The sequence below is a fragment of the Gopherus flavomarginatus genome, chromosome 8 (genome assembly GCF_025201925.1).
Source record: "Gopherus flavomarginatus isolate rGopFla2 chromosome 8, rGopFla2.mat.asm, whole genome shotgun sequence".
In the NCBI taxonomy this organism is placed as follows: Eukaryota; Metazoa; Chordata; order Testudines; family Testudinidae; genus Gopherus; species Gopherus flavomarginatus.
The window spans coordinates 101,074,188-101,087,380 of record NC_066624.1 but is presented as its reverse complement, the minus strand read 5'-3'; the positions used below and the strand labels follow the sequence as shown (position 1 = coordinate 101,087,380).

At 41.3% G+C, this 13,193-nt stretch overlaps 1 protein-coding gene across 4 annotated transcripts in view; it reads right to left on the bottom strand.

The window, feature by feature from the left end:
* The window catches only part of NAALADL2 (N-acetylated alpha-linked acidic dipeptidase like 2), a 1,166,543-nt gene that overhangs the window by 947,859 nt on the left and 205,491 nt on the right, over positions 1-13,193 (bottom strand). For all 4 annotated transcript variants that reach the window (XM_050965896.1, XM_050965898.1, XM_050965899.1 and 1 more), the window contains exon 3: positions 10,882-10,973. The gene's annotated coding sequence lies outside the window, so the exon portion shown is untranslated. The remainder of the gene's footprint in view (positions 1-10,881; positions 10,974-13,193) is intronic.

The following is a 13,193-nucleotide window of genomic DNA, read 5'->3' as shown; positions in this document are numbered from 1 at the left end:
CTATGTGTTCATAATTAAGGTAGGGAATCGGAATCCTTTCCAGGCTGCCAAATGTTGCTTACGGCACATACAAAGTTTTGCCATCCTAGGCCACTCTTTGCACATGCTCTTTGTTGTAAAGTCCCAGGAGAAAAGTAAAAGCCCAGCAAAGGAATATCTGAATGTTACAGAATGAAGAAACCAATTTAAATATGCATTTAGCAGTAAGAATAGTTCTTCCACTTCATGCCAGCTGTGACTTGCAAATAAAACATACTAGTTATATGCAGACACTTCTCGAGGAAATTGCCATGTTATTTGGATCGTTACCAGACATGCCAAAGGAAAGGCTTTGTCTTCTATGTGTATTTTTCACTCTTGTCTCTCTGTATAGCTGTTATAGCATAATGTAGTACTGTAGTGCTATAATAGAGAAGTAGCACAATCTAGTCAACTGAGTAGGATGACCAGATAGCAAGTGTGAAAAATCGTGACGGGGTGGGGGTAAATAGGTGCCTATATAAAAAAAAAAACCCCAAATCAGGACTGTCCCTATAAAATCAGGACATCTGGTCACCCTAGAACTGAGCATGATGCTAGGAACCCCTTCAGTTTTGCTCCTGCTGCATTGTGCAGTCTCAGATACACCCTTTGACTGCTCTGGGTCAGATTCTCAAGTGTGGCATGGCTACTTTGTTCCATACCTCAGGTGTAACCGTTCTAAAGAGGATCACCCAACACAAGTGTGATCTTCCCATACCGTAGAGATACTATATCTGCTCTCACACCATCCTTTTTCCCAGCTGCCAGCATAACTAGAGAAAAGCAGCATGGCCAGGATATGCTACATCATGCTGACACCAATCTCTGACATTGTTTCCACCACTTGTAGTTGTTTTAAGGTACAGCAGCCCTGAGACTGCCAACTGCTGAGCTCAAAGATTTTATTCCTGAGTCTCTCACACACACACACACACACCCACCCCAAAGCTCAGAACACCAAAAATCCATTTGAGTGGCCTGGCTTAATGTCCTATACATGTTACAACAGAGCATAAAAGATGTACAAATACATACCAAAACAGGACAGGTAAAATATGCCTCATTAACCATAAAGTTGTATATTCACGCTCCTACTACTCAGTCAATTTCACTGTGTGTCAAATCCTGCCCTCCTTGCTCAGTCTAAACTCCCACTGAAGCCTGTAGCCACTGCTGGACAAAAGTGGATGTTTTAAATCACCAGAACCTAACTTTCCACTCTACCATAACTGAGTTCCACCTGGGAGAAATGTAACACCTTTTTGGAAGGGGCCACTCCTTTGTACTCCTGCATGATGAACATGTTGGCTTCAAAAATGCCAATGTTGTAAAAAAAGCATAGAGAGTGTGGAATGGAGTGGTGAAGCACTAGAATGGGTTACCTAGGGAGGTGGTGGAATCTCCTTCCTTAGAGGTTTTTAAGGTCAGGCATGACAAAGCCCTGGCTGGGATGATTTAGTTGGGAATTGGTCCTGCTCTGAGCAGGGGGTTGGACTAGATGACCTCCTGAGGTCCCTTCCAACCCTGATATTCTATGATTCCATGAGCCTCTGGGTCTATGCTTCACAAATCCTGGTGAATGGGAATCCCTAGCACAAAGACAGCAGTTGGCAATTCCAGCCCACTGGGATGGAGCAGCACCGTAATAGTGCTGCTTCCCCAGAGCTTCTCCCTCAGACTCAATGGAGAATACCCACACAAACACCTGTTACTCTGAGATCATGTGGGTTTCCTGTATTGCACCTCGCAAGCCAGTTCTACTACATGCTTGAGGGAGCTTTTCAAAATTGCCTAAAGGAATTAGGAGGACAAGTCCCATGCTCCTAAATCCCTTGCACACTTCTGAAAATTCCACCTTCTGTGTTTATATGTCATGACGATAGGACTCTCATTCCGACAAGACTGAGTCAAAATAGTCTAGTTCAGTTTCATAAAAGAACAGCCAACGAAAGCGTTATAGCAGTTTCCGAGGATACAATGCCAGTTCCACAAATATTTTTGATAACAGGAAACCACAAGGTTGTACACATTAGAGAAAAAAGATTCTATTATATTCCTGAGCAACAAAATTAGAATTAAGAAATGCTGACAACAGCAAGTTTCTTGTTCAATTACCATAGCGTCCCATTAAACAGGCTATATAGTTTTCAGTTACCTAACAGAGAAACTTTATAGTTTGCTCCAAGGTATAAAAACATAATTAGTAACTGAATTTCTGCACAAGAGGTTGTTATCCTCTGGACAATTGTGCTGATGTTCCTTTGGAAACAGTCTCGCTCTGTTTTTTAGTGCTTTTGAACAGAATATGCTTTGTGATGCAGCAAGGAAAATCTTACATTGTTTAGCATTGCAGGGAGTCTCGCTACAATACAGATAAAAGTGGTGCTGTATAATGCATTCAGTTGGTATAAAACATACTAATTACTAACGTGGGTTCAAACCAAAAATTTGGGCCCAAATGTCCATGAAATTGAGTAAGTTTATTTCTCTTATTACTACTATTGATTCATGAAGATGCTACCTTCATCTCCTTCAAATCTCTCCTCAAGACCCATCACAAACACAAACTGTACATCCAAACAATAATGACTAGACTGAGGGGCAGTCAGGGAGATGTTGGGGTTTTTTTTTTCTTTAAATCAGATGATTGATTATGCACACGGCTAGACTATGTAATTTATCTTATTACTGTTAGCCTCATTCTCTAACCAGCCTCCTATTGCTTGTGAGGATACTTGCTTGCATCTTGTCTTAAATGAAAATGTAAACTTTTTGGGATACAGACTGTATTCATATCCATTAGTATAGGTACAATGTCTAGCATTGGGTCCATGGGTACTACTACAGTAGTACAAATACATAGATGAGATTATCTAACAACAGGGCCGCTCAGAGGATTCAGGGGCCCTGGGGAAAAGCAATTTTGGGGGCCCCTTCCATAAAAAAAATTGTAATACTATATTCTCGTGGGGGCCCCTGCAGGGCCCAGGCAAATTGCCCCACTTGCTCCCTGCCAGAGGCAGCCCTGGGAAAAATAAACCTTCCGCATCTCGGCACAAATCCAGCTTGGAGAAAACTTCTTTACAAGGTATCGCTGGTTCTCAGCATCAGCTAGTGCTAAAAGGCACTAAAGCTCATTAAAAGGGCTGGACAAATATTTTCTGTCAAAACTTTTTTTGGATCGAAAACTAGGGGTTTTTAAAAAGCAAAAAAAAAAATCACGGACAATGTCTGCTTTCCTTCAAAATTTGTGGTGTTTTTTTTTAATTAAAAAGCTGAAATTAGTCTACCAAAACCTGAATATGGTTTGGGGTTTCAGAATTGTGCGGCCAAATGTTTGCTGCTTGCTGTGTTTGATTGTTTAAAGAAACACTAAAAAATTCTGCTTAAAAAGATCCAAAACTTTTGAACCACCTGAGCTTGTGACCAAACGCCTGAGCCCATCCAGTTAGAGATTTTTCCAGGTTTCTCAGACTCATATCTGTCTCCATAACTTTGGGTTCATTTAGGTTAGAACATAAGAACAGCCATACTGGGTCAAACCAAAAGTCCATCGAGCCCAGTATCCTGTCTACCGACAATGGCCAGTGCCAAGTGCCCCAGAGGGAGTGAACCTACAGGTAATATCAAGTGATCTCTCCCCTGCTATCCATCTCCACCCTCTGACAAACAGAGGCTAGGGACACCATTCGTTACCCATCCTGGCTAATAGCCATTAATGGACTTAGCCTCCATGCATTTATCTGTTTCCTAGAGACTGGCTCCATGGGGTCCCTCATAAACTGGAGGCGGTTCCTGTGGGTTTGTCTTTAGTATAGCTTATGTACATAGTCCACAAACTGAGCATTTGAGCTTGTTCCAGAATCTGGGATGAGCCTATGTTGTGAAAACTGACATGCTCAAAATAGCACATGCATGTGAATGGACACAGGGTGCTAAAATTAAATTAACCCAGGGGTTCTCAACCTGGGGGTCGGGACCCCTCAGGGGGTCACAAGGTTATTACTGGGGGTCGCAAGCTGTCAACCTCCACCTCAGACCCCGCTTTGCCTCCAGCATTTATAATACTGTTAAATATACAAAAAAGTGTTTTCAATGTATGGAGGGGGAGTCGCACTCAGAGGTTTGCTATGTGAATGGGATCACCAGGACAAAAAAGTTTGAGAACCACTGAAATAAATCCTCTGAAGCCTCAGGGAATGCCCGGGGGGTGGGGGGTAGGTGTCTCCCTTGGTAGGGTCAGGAAGGAGGTAGGTGGTGTAGGATATTGCTCTTCTCATGTGATCCCTCCCCCAGTGGCTAATTTTAAATGAAGCTACTCTCCCCTGACATGAATCTCCCTATGGCACTGAAATTAAATATAGACTAATTTGGCATTTGAGAAGTAAAACGGATGGTAGCCCTAATGGAAAAGCTAACAGCTTGGCTCTTCTGCAAGCCTCAAACTGCTGAATGAGCTTTAGAGTAAGGAAGGCTGTGCCTCCCAAACAGCCTGGCCCTGCCCCCATCTGACCCCCTACTTCCTGCCCCCCAGCTGCCCACCCCCCCCCCCAGAATCCCCAGCCTATCCTGTTCCTTGCCCCCTCACCATCCCCAAGAGACCCACCACCACCACCCCGGGACCCCACCCCTGCTCCCTGTCCCCTGACTGCCTCGACCCCTATCCACCCCCCACTGAGTCTTGACAAACCCCCAGAACACCCACAATCCAACCCCCCCATTCCCTGTCCCCTGACCCCTCCCCCACCTCTGCCCCCTCCCTGTGCCCTGACTGTCCCCAGGACTTCCTGCCCCTTAGCCAACCCCCCCTGGCCCCGGCCCCTTACCCCTGGCGCCCCGCTCACCCGGAGCCTTAGCGCATTGTATCCAGCAGTGTCCCTGAACAGCGGTGCAGCATGGCTCTGGCGGGGCTCCTGAGCTCCGCCCCGCTCAGAACCACATGGTAAGGGGACGGGGCTGGGAGCTCAGGAGTCCCGCCGGAGCCACAGTGCACCGCTGTTCAGGGACACTGCTGGATCCGTTGAGGCTCCAGGTGAGGGGCAGAGGCACGGTCGGGCTAGGGCGGGAGCCTCGCCCATTCTCTTGGGGGCCCCTGCGGAGCCCGGGGCCTGGGGCAAATTGCCCCACTTGCCCCCCCACCCCCCCGGGCGGCCCTGTCTAACAATAGTCTAACTGGATTTTTAGTGAAAGACGGGTACAATTTTCAAAAGTCTTTAAGAGACTTAGATGCCTAAGACCTATTTTCAAAAGTGATCTTGATACTTAAGACCCTGATCCTCAAAGGAATTTGAGGTGCCTAACTCCCATTGAAATTATGCTATTTCCTCAGTCTACAAATATCAGCTATATACAAGGTACTTGCTACACATAGCCATCTACACTCATGAGCCATTCACATGTTTTCCCAATTACACTCAGTTATACAATTTAAGACAATCTCTTTGTGAAATAGTAATAAAGTTGCTAAACTCAATACGTAGCCTCAAAGACTGTTACATTTAATCCGACTTGCAATGGAAATCACCAGGGCCGGATTTAGGGGCAGGCAACCCAGTCTACCGCCTGGGGTGCCAGGCTTGGGGTGCTGGTTTTTTCGTTAGCATAAGTAAATACAGATTTACAGATCCTAGTGTGCAAATGTATCGTCTTATATGACAGGGATAAATCATGCATGCAAATCGATCAAAGTTGTGAAATGGGCTGCAAATGCCATTAAAAATAAGGTATACAAAATTTTAACAAATGAAGGGTGGGAGCACCAAAGACACTCCTCTCCTGGGGTGCCATCTGGTCTATGGCCATTCCTGGAAATCACCCTTGAACTCCCATGCTTGGCACTGTGAGCTGAATCTAGTGCTAACCACCAATGTATCTTCTATCTACAAAGATCTTCCAGAGAACAGCCATCAACAGCCACAGACCATATTACATCTCCCTAATGAACCAAAGAACACAGACAATTAACAAACTAGAAGGGAAAGCCACTTCTTGGGCTAATACTAACCCCCACTGTTCAAAACAATTCTCACTGAAAGAGCAACTCTGATAGCTTAAGCCAGTCAAGTCTCTTGTATTCCTTGTTCCACAAGATCAGGGACTGGATGAATTCACAGCCTGAGATGGTGGGAACATGGGAAACAAAAGTAGATTAAAAAATATTATATTTTACCTACAGCACCATATTCTGAGTCCCAGAGAATTCATTCTATTTAAGATCCAGAAGTCTCAGTTTATCACTATTAGGCATTTAGCTAATTGGTGTTAATTCCCAGAGTGGTCTTCGACTAAGCCAGTAATGACTCCACCTTGAAGAGGCTACTACAGAGATCACAGTTCAAAGCAAGCTTACCCCTATGCTTCACTAACTTCTAAAGCCAGATGTTTCCTGAGTTTGCTGTGTATTACTGATCCTTACCATTCCATCACCAAATACACAGAATTCTCAAAAATCCAATGATAGTCCATATCAGGTCTAGCAATGCAATCTTTCTTATTGAATGTGCTTATCAGCCTTAAAGCAAAACACCCTTAAGGAATACAGAGTGGGAGTTCACAACATGCTGCCTCTTTCTTTAAATAACTATTGGATTTTCTGTCATTCCCCTTGCTTTTACAGAAGAGCATGCAAAGAAAGATGGGCAACATATGAATCTAACTCATCTACCATTACACATTAAGATATTAAAATCCCAATGCACAAGTCAGTCTTCAACAGCTCTAGAGATGACCCAAACTGTTGCTGAATCTTCTGTTTATTCTTTGGGGCCTTCAACAGATCTTCCCCAGTTGCCAGGCAACTCTGATAATATTGTTAGGTTCATGGCAACAGCCATAATGGCTACCTTAAAAAAAAAAAAGATGATAACAATTATGTAAAATATGATTACTTTCTTTGTGATCAAAAGTATCATCATTTTGAATATTAATGTCTAAAGTTCCTCAGTCAAACCACACAATTCATATAATTGCTCTGTTAAAAGTCAGCGTTAATAGCAACCCTTTAGAATATCTCTAAAGCATGTGTTATTAGATTCAATTATTTGAATTATTCCAAGTTCTGTACAGAGCAGCTGCAGGAGAAAGAAAAATGTACACAACCCTTCCATTTTATGTAAAGGATTGCTAGGAAAAAACACAGTTCAGGCACATCATGGTTGAAGCTTACTGTGCTTCTTTAAATAGAGCGCTTGGGTATTTTACAATATCTCCCATAAAATTTAAGATGTCCTGGATGGGGAGAAAACAGGTGATGCAAGATACATATATTGCAGGGAAACAACCCTACGCTGGAAAGAGGAACTAGATGAAAAGAGAACTTCTGCACTTCTACAATTCTAAGAAAAACATCTGATTTTATCACTGTATATACTTTAGCCATTGCACAACTCCAGCTTGCTTTTTAGGGTGATCAGATGTCCCTATTTTATCGGGACAGTCCCAATTTTGGGGTTTTTTCTTATATAGGCTCCTATTGCACCCCACCCCTCTGTCCCAAATTTCACATTTGCTGTCTGGTCACCCTATTGCTTTCAGATGTGGGCATGCACATGGCTGTACTTGTCATAAAACTGGCTTCTGCTCACGTCCGTGCATGCAACAACAGAAACATCTTTACAAGCTGGAAGAGTGTATTGTGTGTGACACCAGGGTCAACATCAAAGGGTAGATGGTTCAAGAGCCCACATTCCAAGGAAAAGAAACAGGAAGACAGTTCCTGCCTTCTATTCCAATCTTGAGAACTTAAAAGCCGAAGTAGAAATTCTCTTGTCGTTTCCAGAATCCAGTTATAGGACTTTTGTTATTTTTTCGACTAAGAACCTACAGCATGGAAATAGGGATTTCATGTGTACAATTTTATCTAAATTTATTTTGTTACATCAAACAATCGGAGGCACATACAGTGGATGACTAGTCACAGTTTCTACACTCTTAAATCTGAGGTACTGCAGCTGTTTCCCATTGAAGTACATAGGGAAACTGCTGCATTTCAGGTCTTGTTTACATTACCCACTGGATTCACAGGTAGCGATCGATCCAGTGGTGGTCGATTTATCACACCTAGTCTAAACATGATAAATCGACTGCTGAGTGCTCTCCTGTTGACTCCGGTACTCCACCAGGATGAGAAGTGCAGGGGGAGTTGACAGGAGAGCGTCGGCCATCCACTTACTGTAATGAAGACACAGCAGTAAGTAGATCTAAGTATGTCAACTTCAACTATGTTATTTACATAGCTGAATCTGGGTAACTTAGATCAGTCCCACCCGCCCACCCTGGCACACACACCTAGTGTAGGCCAGCCCTCAGCTATTACTCTGTGGTAACTGCTGGCAAATAATGAATACTTAAATGGCAACCACAATAATTCCCTCAATATATTTTAGTGAAAGTTCCAGTGTCACAAGATTTCACCATTATAAGTTCCTTCCAACTCCCTTCATCAGCAGTTTATTAAAGCTTTTTAAAATTATCTTTTTATACAACTTTGTCCAATGAGCGCAATTTAGGTAAATACAGTGCTCACAACAGCTTCCCCAGCACTTACCTACCAGTAATATATGAATAACTGTGGTATTTCCCAGAGAGCTCAGATACTGTATCTGTCATTAAATGCAGGGTTTTAAGTACCAACCTCTGCATATTAACTGTAAAAAATTTTTTAACTCTTGTAATGGTCTCTGAGGGATATTCCCCATTTGATGAGTGTTCAACTCTCATTAATGCTGAAGGAAGGACAGGTCAGCCCGTTACATAGTGGTATGACCATGAGGAAGAACAAATCAGTTACAACAGAAGAAGGCAGGTGATAGGATATTTGTTTTGCAGTCCCACCCTAAAGAGCTGAGGTTAGCCTTGTACCCTCATCAAGAGGAGAATTCACTAATTTTTAAGTACTATTAAAAACCTGATCAGGGTCTCCATACTCAGCCAAAACTTCTATTAGACTTGATCAGGCTCTAAGTAACTATCTGGCTCTAAATATCAAGAGACAGGTCTGAACCAAAACCAGGCAGCTGAACACTTTTGAATTTTTGAGATGTTCAAAATTCAAACTGTCATCCGGATCACAGTTCTGAGGCACGATCCAATATCTGTTAATAATAGGGGATGAACAGGGCTCACAGGTAAATCTGAGAATTAGGGAGAACAGCCTACATATTAATATTCAGCTGTTTAAAGTTTGGGGAAAGGTTAAATAATTGTACTTGCAAATTAGAACTGGATTCTTGCTTCCCCTAATCTTCAGTTCCCATGCATGCCACGCTACTGAGATCCAAAGGCTTTATTAATTGAAGAATACTCATTTTGCATGATTTGAAAGAGAGAGAGAGAGAGAGAGAGAGAGAGAGAGAGAGCGCAAATTAAATTATGCTTAAGGTCAGTGCTCAGTATATGTAACATTGAGAATAGTTACCTATAGAATATAGCTAAGTAAGAAAGACCTTGCAAAGTTATTATGTGATACATTTTCATGATTTCTCTTGTGCACTGACATAGGCCTGCCACACTTTGCTATAAAACATATAGTAAACTACGCAATAATCATGAGGATTGGGGCAGAACACAAAGCTGCTGACTCAACTCATAATGTTTTAGGGCTAGTGTACTAGATGTGAGAAATGCGAGTGAATAACGTCAGGAAAAAAGAACAATAAAATGTACAACATGACAGAGCCTGCATTCCCTTAAGATATTTAATTGTTACCCTTATTTTTAACACTTTGCTCTTTTTTGCACCATAAAAAACAAACATAAAGCTTACTTTGTTTTAAACACACTTAAAAGATAAAACAACGAGGAGTCCTTGTGGCACCTTAGAGACTAACAAATTTATTTGGGCATAAGCTTTTGTGGGCTAAAACCCACTTCATCAGATGCATGGAGTGAAAAATACAGTAAGCAGTATATATATGAAAAGATGGCCACAAGGACTCCACAAGGAGAAGGACTCCTCATTGTTTTTGCTGATACAGAGTAACACAGCTACCACTCTTAAAAGATAAAGCAGTCTGGGGTGATTGTGTTTTTGTCTGTTTCGTTTTTAAGAACATAGCAACACTGTTTCAATGTTGTAAGCAGGACACGGAAAGTAATTCTTCCATTCTACTGAGCTCTGATAAGGCCTCAACTGGAGTATTGGGTCCAGTTCTGGACACCTCGCTTTGGGAAAGATGTAGACAAACAGGAGAAGCCCAATGGAGGGCAAAATAAATGATTAAGGGTATAGAAAATGACTTACAAGGAAAAATTGAAAACATTGCGTTTCTTTAGTCTGAGGAAGAGAAGACTGGGGGAAGGGGGCATGAAAATCTTCAAGTACGTAAAAGGTCATTATAAAGAGGAGGGTGACTTTTTTCCCCCTAACCACTGAGGACAGATTCAGTAGTAATAGGCTTAAATTGCAGCAAGGGAGATTTAGATTAGCTATTAGGAAAAACTTGTCAGGATAGATAAGCACTGGAAGAAATCCCCTAGGGAGGTTGTGGGATTCCTGTCACTGGAGGTTTTTAAGAACAGGTTAGATAAACACCTGTCAGAGATGATCTAGATAATACTTAATCCTGCCTCACTGTAGCAGGTATGGACCAGATGACTTATCAGGGTCTCTTCCTGTCCTACATTTATATTATTCTATATTTCAGAAGCTTGGGAGAATTGCAATTGCAACATGGCTTTAAATTATTAATCTTCTGCTGTCTTAATAATGCAAACTTCTCATTCAATTCTAGTGATCTGACTTTCAAATACATTTTTCTCCTTAGCACAATGGCAAAACTCTCTCCACAAAGTGAAAGTAAATAGTTACTATGAAACAAAAAGGTAGAAGCGACATGCAGTATAACAGGTTGTTTCACATACCTTAAAGCCAAGACAGCAAGGATCACTGTTTGCAGACACCTTTTCATGAAGCCATATTTCTAGTCTTGAGTAACAATCTCTAGAATAATCCGCTGAAAAGGAAGAAATTATTCTATTACATTTCATGACAAATTTCATAAGGAAATCCAAGAAATTGGAGACGGTTCAGGTAACCGTCCTGGGAATAATAAAAGGATTAGAAAACCTACCTTATAGTGATGACAACATGCTCAATGTATTTAGCTCAACAAAGAGAAGGTTATGAGGCGACTTGATAACAGTCTATTAGTAACTACATGGAGAACAAATATTTGATAATGGGCTCTTATACCTTTCAGAGAAAAGGTATTACAAAATCCCATGGCTGGAAGTTCAAGCAAGACAGGTTCAGACTCAAAACGAGGCATACATTTTTAACACTGAAGAGGCTTCACCACTCGAACACTTACCAAAGGGTTATGGTGGATTCTCCAAGATGGCAATTTTTAAATCAAGCTTGGATTTTTTTCTTTTTTTAAAAAAAGATCTGCTCTAGGAATTATTTTAGGGAAGTTCTATCGTCTTGGAATCCGTGAATCTAGTTACCATTATACAGTAGTATTTAGAAACAAACAAACAAAAGATACTGTTTCCTTGATATCCAAAACCCCTCACAAGATACATTTATGAAGGCTTTGTTACACCTTTTCAAATGGTTTGCATTTAAACAAAGAGTTTTCACTCTACCTGAAGAATTTAGAGCTAATTTGTATTCAAAAACAAAGAAACAAAAACCTTCTGTTCAGCATGATCTAATAAATAGGATCATAGGTTAAGAGGCAATGAGGTAGGTTCCACTCCTAGCTCTGTTATTAACCTGCTAAAGAAAGCTGGGCAATCTCTCGGTGCCTTGTTTATCCCATCAATGAAATAAAGACAAAACTACTTATCTTCCTAAACGGGGCACTTGAGACCTCCTATCACATCAGGCAGAGGACCATGCCTGGCACTTAATCTGACATGGTTAATAGCATTCCCTTTCATTTGTGCTGGACCACAACAACTTTGCATTCCCTGCTGCATATCACATATGGACTTGCAGGATCAAGAACTCCCTGCACACCAAAAAAACAAACAACCCACATTTTGTTCACTAAAATCTAATGTAGAACCCATTTTCCCCTACAAGCAAGATGAGACTTGTTTAATACATGAGAGAGGAAACCAAAGCTGTGTGGACATCCAGGTGTTCTCATGTCAGATCAAACTGTCTATATTTATTTCACAGACCATTAATCAGGGTATAAAACATTGCAATTGCTTTTGGTTGATTACTTCTTTATTATTAAGAGTTGCTTTACTAAAAAGAGCATTTCTTAAATAATCTATCACATCAGTAATACAACTCTCACTCCAATTCCACAGCCAGCTCTGAGTACTAAACATTTATTCTCTAACTAAAATATTTCACACATTGAATTAATTATAAATTAATTATAAATGCAATCTGTCATCTGTAGCTCACCAATCTCCCCCTCCCCCTCCATTCCAGTTCTCTGGAATGTGGGAATGTGGGATTCCATACTCCTCCGCTGGCCAACCTTGTCACAACCTGTGCATTGAAATAAAAAACAGCCCCCAACCCCCATCGTGTGAAATATAAGAGCATCTATTTAATTGTTTCTCAAACACATCACACACAAAAGCAAAATGTCTCACTCAGTAATGAGAAGGCAGGTTGGTGCAAACTTAAACAGAGCTGCTACTTGTCCTGCAGGATCTTGGTACTGATGTTCTAACTGTAAACTAATACAAAGATACTACAGATAATAAAGTAATCCCGCCGCTGCTACACAATCTCTGGCAGCGTAATATGCATTCAATTAGAAAGAAGGATCGATAATAACTGAGAGGTGCTTATTATAATCCACTGAAAACACAGTAGCATGCTGGTAATGAAAAGGCTGTATTAGAAAGAAGGGCAGTATCACCTCCTTCCAAGGTCTGCCATTGAAATTCACATTGGGAATCCATAAAGCCATCGGAAATGCTCAATTTTAATTGCAAAGGCTTCAAACATCAGCAAGCAAAAGAAAGAAATAATGCAATAAAATGGTATGATTGCAATGTGGGCCCATGAAAATTGAACCATTTGTACAATTGTATTGCTAGAACATAATAACTATGTTTAGCAGTCACGCTAGAATCAAATATTCTGCCCATTGGAAAAAAAAGAGAATAGAAAAGGATGAGGCTCTCTAGATATGCTAGGATTGTATTCAAAAAGTCAAAGGGGAACCTGGTTTTAAATAAAAGAACCAAAGCTGTAAGGT